Here is a 7,854-nt window from a genome sequence, read left to right as displayed (position 1 = left end):
ATCACAGACTTAGCTTTACTCTTTATCATTTGGTCAACCGAGTTGACTATGACCGATCCCTTTCCATTGGGAAGAGAATGCTTTCCGGGATTTCATGTGTCACTATTGTCAATGTCCATCAAGTTTTAAGAAAGTTGATCTTAACAAATAGATAAGATCATTAAGGGTCTTGTCATAGTCTGTTTCATAGGTGTCCCAAAGGAACTCACTAGGTGACTTAGAAAGTGATTGAACCACCAACTTTCTGAAGACTTTGACACCCAACTCTCCCGGCTTGTCAATATGTGACTACACCTCCAAGATGTGACCACACCTAGACCTTGCCTTGCCAATAGGGTCTGAGTGACCTTAAACTTTTCCAAGAACTTGTGGGTTAGGGAGAATAATTGGAGGAGGTGAATGAAGTATGATTTCCATAGGACATCATCTTCATTTAGGAAAGCTTGTTTCAAGAGATTTGGGAAGATCATATATGTCTAAACCAGACATGTTTTTAGGAGATATTCAAGATAGTTGATCTTAAGTCCTTAATATGACACCCAATATGAAATGTTAAGGCTAGGACCCTACAAACTATTTTATAACTTAGAAGAGGTATGTCGTAATCCAAGCTATAAAATATTTGAAGGTAGGTGAATGACGATTCACCAATGTCCACCAAGATAAACGAAATGTATTATTATGTTTTAATTGGTTTAGAAACTCCTAGATCTTTGAGATTCATTGAACTGTTCAATGGCATGTTTCAATCTCGAGTGTGCCCTTCAGGTTTTGTGACTGGGATGCCGAGGATCACAAAACAAGGTGTGAAGTAACCATGCAAATTACTTGGTACCCTTAAGTGTTTACCCCTCAATCGATGTGCCGGTAAACCACACACGCTCCATCGATACTATGATAAATATTAAGTCACCCTTTACCTACCTTGTTAAGTCCAGGTTAGTGTGCCGGTTAACCACACACGCTCCACTAACGACTTAGACAAAGTGTAAAGTGTAATTTCATGGATTACCACCTTATTCACATTTTCCTAAGTAACTAAGATTGGGTATTATTAAGAGTTTAGTTACTTAGTATTTATCATTAATACTTTTAATGAAGGGAGAATTATAGTCATGTCAAACCCGTTCGGCTAACGACCCTCCACCAGTCAAGCAAGCGGTGGGTGAGAGTGGACACCCATTAAGTTTCCATTTTATAGGCAACAACCTTATACCCACCTTATAGACCGACTTCGTGAATGAGGCGTACTAGCGGTAAGACTGACTTTACTCTTATACATATATATATATATATATATATATATATATATATATATATATATATTATTAACTTATAATATTATAAAGTGTAAGGGTTGAATTTTAACTCTTTAAAATTCTAAGGGCTAACTTGGAATTAAAGTATTCATAAGAGAAAACTTTACAAATTCCAAAACTTGAGGGTAAGTTTTGAAACTATTCAAAACTAATTAATTCCATAACTTATGTGTTTAAAGTAGTTTTAATCCTAAAACTCTTCAAGTTCCATAACTTGAGGACAAGTTATGGAAGACTTTAAACTAATAAAAGAGTTAACTTTTCTTTATTTTATAACTTATAGAATTAATTAAGGTTACACTTTATTTATTTATTTATTAATGAAGTGACTCTTGAACCTCCATAACTTAAGACAAGACTCTTCATCTTTTGTAACCATTGCCAACTTTTATGAGTTTTATGAAACTTAAATGTGACTTTTCATATAACTTGAGGACAAGTTACAAAAACACATTTTAGAATCAACTCTTAGATTAATTTGGATTGAAAACAACTATTTCACTCAACTTTTCTATTAATCTAAGCAACTCATAAGAACAAGATAATTCAAATCAAACTTTTCCATGTAATTAGAGTAACACTTTAAACTAATACAAAACATGAATCTATTGAAAATTATCTTTAAAATTGGATTAGCATGAACATTACCACATCAAAAACAAGTTTATAAGTCCAAAACATCTTTGGGTAATGTTCCTAGTCCAATTCTAGCCAAAAAAGTCAAGTTTAGGCTGTCTGGGGGTCCAACTCGTCGAGTGCATGAACCAACTCGGCGAGTTGGATCGATTTCATCACTTTTTAGGCATGGACTCGCCGAGTCTCCTGATGGACTCGCCGAGTCTGATGATCAGACAGCAAGAAATTCGATTTTTTAAGCAGTTTTGCAAGTATAACAAGAAAACAAGCCTAGTCTCTGATACCACTGTTGGGTTTTGAGCATTCTAACACTCTTATGGTGTACATGCAACCCTATAAACCTTGGATCTATGTTTTCTCTATTATACATGCAAATAAGAACTTTCCAAGGCTTTAATCCTAACTAGCATATTATGATGTTCTTAATCTACAAAGTACTAGTTAGAAGACATACTTTTGATGTAGCTTGATGTCTTCAAGCTTTAAGAGCTTAGCCCCAATAGTGTGGAAGCCTCAAGTGGAATCACAAATCACCAAGACACCTTGGAAGACTTTAGAGAATATGGATACTTGGTTCTTTCTAGTGAAATCGGCTAGCCCTCTTAGTGTATCCACTCTAGTCCCCATTTCACTAACCAAGGACATCTTTATATAGTGTGGAGGATTAGGGTTAAACCCTAATACCCATGACCTTTCATTTCCTAGGATCCATGGGTTAAACACTCCATGGACTATCCATGAAAGCTTAGCCCAACCTAAATGAACTTGGCCCATTCCATATATATAAGAGTCCATATTTAATTAGTTCCTTTTGATCACTTAATTAATTATAAATTAATTCTTGATCAATACTAATTAAATAATATGATTCCATATTAATATATTAGAACCTATAATATATTAATATTAATCATAAACATACTATTCTCAAAAGATTATCCATATAAATTGTGTTGGTGAAGTGCAACCCAAATAGACCATGCCGGGTCAGGTCAAGTACATACCAAATATAGTTATGGACTTAGACATTAATCTAACAGTTGCGGAGCGATATCCGCTAGTTTGTGAGCCGGTCCAGCTGTAAAACGCTGGACGACATGATTGCTAGGGCTCGAGAGAGGGAGATTGATCTCGAGATGGAGAAGAAGAGGAAACCGGAGGCGGTTTCGGGTTCAGGAGGTTCGGGCAAAAAGCCCAAGGTTTCAGATCACAGGTCCAGGTCTCAGCCGAGCCACAGTCGATATGGCAGGTGTGGGAAGATGCACGATGGGGTGTGCAAGGCAGGGAGTTCCGGCTGCTTCAAGTGCGGTCGGACTAGGCATTTGAGCAGAGATTGTACGGCCCCTGCTACTACTGTTGCAGCATCAGATCTGATTTGCTTTCAGTGCAATCAGAGGGGACATAAAAAGTCCCAATGTCCGAGTTTAGCTGCAGTAGGGAAGGTGGTTGCACCTGCCCCTGCTACCTTGAGGATTACATATGGCCGGCAGGGCCGAGCTGAAGCGCCAGTGGTGAAGAGTAGAGCGTTTCAGATGACAGCAGAGGAGGCGCGAGCGACTCCTGATGTGGTGACGGGTATGTATATTCCCTTCATCTCTTTATTTTATTGATTGATTATTGCTTATGATTGTATGTTTTATATAGGGTCGTTCTCTGTGAACGACATTTCTGCTATGGTATTATTCGATTCGGGGGCTACCCGATCATTCGTATCGCTTGCGCTTAGCAAGAGATTTAGCAGAGCTCCAGGGGAGCTGGATTGTCCATTAGAGGTTGAGATAGCATATGACAGGACCGTGAGGGTCGGCAGAGTGCATAGAGGGTGTTCTCTTCAGTTGTTTGATGAGCAGTTTTCGGTGGACCTGGTTCCTATTCCCCTACGAGGGAATAAGGTTATTGTGGGCATGGATTGGCTAAGCCCCAATGGGGCGGTGATTGATTGTGAGCTTCAGCTAGTGAGGGTTCGCACTCCCAGTGGGGGAGAGTTAGTGATTCAGGGCGAGAGGCCACAGCGCGGACCGACCTTTTGTTCCGCCGCAAGGGCGAGGGGCTACTTTCAGCAGGGTTGCGCTGGTTATGTAGCTTATGTCTTGGATGCCCGGGAGAAGGGCAAGGCGACAGTTGATGATGTTCCGATAGTGCGAGACTTCCCGGATGTATTTCCCGAGGATTTATCGGGGATACCTCCTGAGAGGCAGGTTGAGTTTAGGATCGAACTGATTCCTGGTGCGGCTCCGATAGCCAAGACACCGTATCGCCTAGCTCCCCCTGAGATGCAGGAGTTGTCTACGCAGCTGCAGGAGCTGCTAGACAAGGGTTTCATTCGGCTGATCAGTTCGCCTTGGGGAGCGCCGATCCTGTTTGTGAGGAAGAAGGATGGGTCGCATCGTATGTGTATAGATTACCGGGAGTTGAATAAGGTGGCGGTGAAGAACCGTTACCCACTTCCGAGGATAGATGATTTGTTTGACCAGCTTCAAGGAGCGTCTTGGTTCTCCAAGATCGATCTACGCTCCGGGTATCATCAGATGCGGGTTAGGGATGAGGATGTGCAGAAGACTGCTTTCAGGACCAGGTATGGTCATTATGAGTTTGTGGTGATGCCATTTGGGCTCACCAATGCCCCAGCCGCGTTCATGGATCTCATGAATCGCGTGTGCAGGCCGATGCTGGATCGGTCAGTGATAGTATTCATAGATAATATCTTGGTATATTCCAAAACGCAGGAGCAGCACGAGGAGCACCTGAGGGAGGTGCTAGAAGTTTTGAGGAGGGAGAAACTTTTCGCAAAGTTCTCCAAGTGTGAGTTCTGGTTGCACGAGGTGCAGTTCCTTGGTCACCTCGTAAACCAGAAGGGTATTTTCGTGGATCCAGCCAAGATAGAGGCCGTGATGCAGTGGGAGGTCCCGAAGTCTCCATCTGAGATTCGAAGCTTCCTAGGGCTGCCAGGGTATTACCGGAGATTCATTCAGGATTTCTCCAAGATAGCAGTGCCGCTCACCCGACTGACCAAGAAGTCGGTGGTATTTCGTTGGGGGCCTGAGCAGCAGATAGCATTCGAGACCCTCAGGCAGATGTTGTGCAAGGCTCCGATCCTTACCTTGCCAGAGGGAGTAGAGGACTTCGTAGTCTACTGTGATGCCTCAATCACAGGTATGGGAGCAGTGTTGATGCAGCGAGGCCATGTGATAGCTTATGCCTCGAGGCAGTTGAAGCCTCACGAGGCTAACTATCCTACCCATGATTTAGAGCTGGGGGCGGTTGTGTTTGCCCTCAAGATTTGGAGGCATTATCTTTATGGGGTCCGTTGTACTATCTACACGGATCACAAGAGTTTGAGGTACTTTATGGATCAGCCGAGTCTGAACATGAGGCAGAAGAGGTGGTTGGATGTGCTGAAGGACGATGATTGTAAGATCCTTTACCATCCAGGGAAGGCCAACGTGGTGGCCGATGCCCTAAGCCGCAAAGTGTCGGCAGCACCTATCAGAGATTTGTGTTTGAGGATGACAGTGATTACTCCGTTGTTGGAGCGGATCAAGGAGGCTCAGGGTGAGGGCCTCAAGGAGGAGAGGCAAAGGTGTGAGAGGATAGTGGGCCGAGTAGCTTCGTTTGATTATGACAGTCGGGGATTGCTGACACTTCATGGGAGAGTGTGGGTACCGTACTGGGGAGGAGTACGACAGGTGTTGATGGACGAGGCTCATAAGTCTCGATTTTCTATCCATCAAGGGGCGACAAAGATGTATAGAGATCTTCGACCCGATTATTGGTGGCCCTGCATGAAGCGGGATGTCGCTTGGTATGTTCAGAGATGCCTGACCTACAGGAAGGTCAAGGCGGAGCACCAGAGGCCTCACGGCAAGATGCAGCCATTAGACATTCCCGTGTGGAAATGGGAGGACATCACCATGGATTTTATCACCAAGCTTCCCAGGACCGCACGAGGAGTGGATTTGATATGGGTAGTAGTGGATCGGTTGACGAAGAGTGCTCATTTTATCCCGATCCAGGAGAGTATATCAGCAGAAAAGTTAGCCGAAATCTTTGTGCGTGAGATCGTGGCACGTCATTGAGTGTCGGTATCGGTAATATCAGACCGAGATGTCCGTTTTACATCCAGATTCTGGAAGCGGTTTCACGGCGAGATGGGTACTCGTCTTCATTTCAGCACCGCTTTCCACCCTCAGACGAACGGGCAGAGCGAGAGTACGATTCAGACCCTCGAGGACATGCTCAGGGCATGTGTTCTAGACTTCGGTGGTAGTTGGGATACGTATCTTCTGTTAGCGGAATTTTCGTATAAAAACAGTTATCATGCGAGCATTGATCGACCTCCTTTTGAGATGCTTTATGGGAGAAAGTGTAGGACCCCGATTTGTTGGGGCGAGGTCTGTCAGGGAGTCGTTGGGAGCACGGAGGTGGTGCTCAACACGACCGAGTTGATTCAGCAGGTCCGTAGTAAACTGCAGACTGCGCAGAGTCGGCAGAAGAGCTACGCCGACAGGAGGCGTTCAGACTTGGAGTTCCGGGTGGGCAATATGGTCCTCCTGAAGGTCTCACCCTGGAAGGGTGTCATCCGGTTTCGGAAGAGCGGCAAGCTGGGCCCCAGGTTCATTGGTCCCTTCAGGGTTTTGGCCCGCGTGGGTCGGGTTGCTTATCGATTGGATCTTCCTGCAGAGCTTAGCCAAATCCACAACACTTTCTATGTCTCAGTTGAGGAAGTGTTTGGTGGATGAGTCAACAGTTGTTCCTCTAGAGGATATTCAGGTTGATAGCAGCCTGAATTATATTGAGAGGCCGGTCGTGATTCTGGACTGGAAGACAAAGACCTTGAGGAGCAAGGCAATTCAGTTAGTGAAGGTGCAGTGGCAGCACCGGAAGGGGTCAAAGTGGACGTGGGAGGCTAAGGAGGAAATGAGGGAGCACTACCCAGAGTTATTTGCAGTTTCAGCCACAGCAAACTTCGAGGACGAAGTCTGAGACAAGTGGGGGAGAATTGTAACGCCCCGTCTTTGGTATGATGCTTTCGTGGTTTTTATTTAGAAGTTTTATTCAGGGACTCGGCGAGTCTGTGGCCTGACTCGTCGAGTAGGGTCGAGTTTTCGTGCACATGTTAGTTGGCGACTCAGCGAGTTTATATTCGGGACTCGGCGAGTCTGCCTGTCTGGAAGAAACCATAAATCCCCGGGTTGCTCACTATTTAAGTAATGCTTTGTGCCCCAAACCCGCCTCCTTCACCCTCAGAGAGCTGTGAGAAACCCTAATCCATCCCTTATCCATTTTAAGTGCTTTTGTGTGTGGATTTTGAAGGCTTGAAGAAGAAGAAGAAGAAAGGAGCAAGGAGAAGAGGTGTTGAGCAAAGATCCAAGGGAAAATCAGAGTTCATTGAGGTATTTCCCGGGTTCCTTCTGTTTTATGCTTTAAATCTTCATTAGGACTCTTCTAGGGCTAGTTTGATGCATTTTCTAAGCCCTATAGTTGTATGGATTCCTTTATGGGACGAGATATCCCTAGATCTGTTCATTTAGGAGTTGAAGAGCCCGGATCTGTTGCCTTTTTGGAGATGCCTTGCATAAGAACCCTAGATCTACTCTTTTAAGTGCCTTTTTAGCCTATATCTCCTTTTTCATGTGTATGTACACGTAAAGTTGGAAACTTTACGTGGTGGATCAGCTTATTGGACTCAGATCTATCATTTGTATGCGATGGATTCAAGCAGAATCGAGTTTAGAGTAGTTGCATGGATGTGACTCGGCGAGTCGGAAGAACGACTCGGCGAGTCAAGTCGCGAGTCCCGTTTTTCCCTTTTTTTTAGTGATGACGAGTGGAAGCCTGTGAGTAGTAGAGTGGACTCAGTGAGTTGGAGAGCAGACTCAGTAATGGAGGGACTCGACGA

Source organism: Lactuca sativa, chromosome 3, assembly GCF_002870075.4.
Source record: "Lactuca sativa cultivar Salinas chromosome 3, Lsat_Salinas_v11, whole genome shotgun sequence".
Taxonomy (NCBI): Eukaryota; Viridiplantae; Streptophyta; class Magnoliopsida; order Asterales; family Asteraceae; genus Lactuca; species Lactuca sativa.
This window is presented reverse-complemented; position numbering follows the sequence as displayed.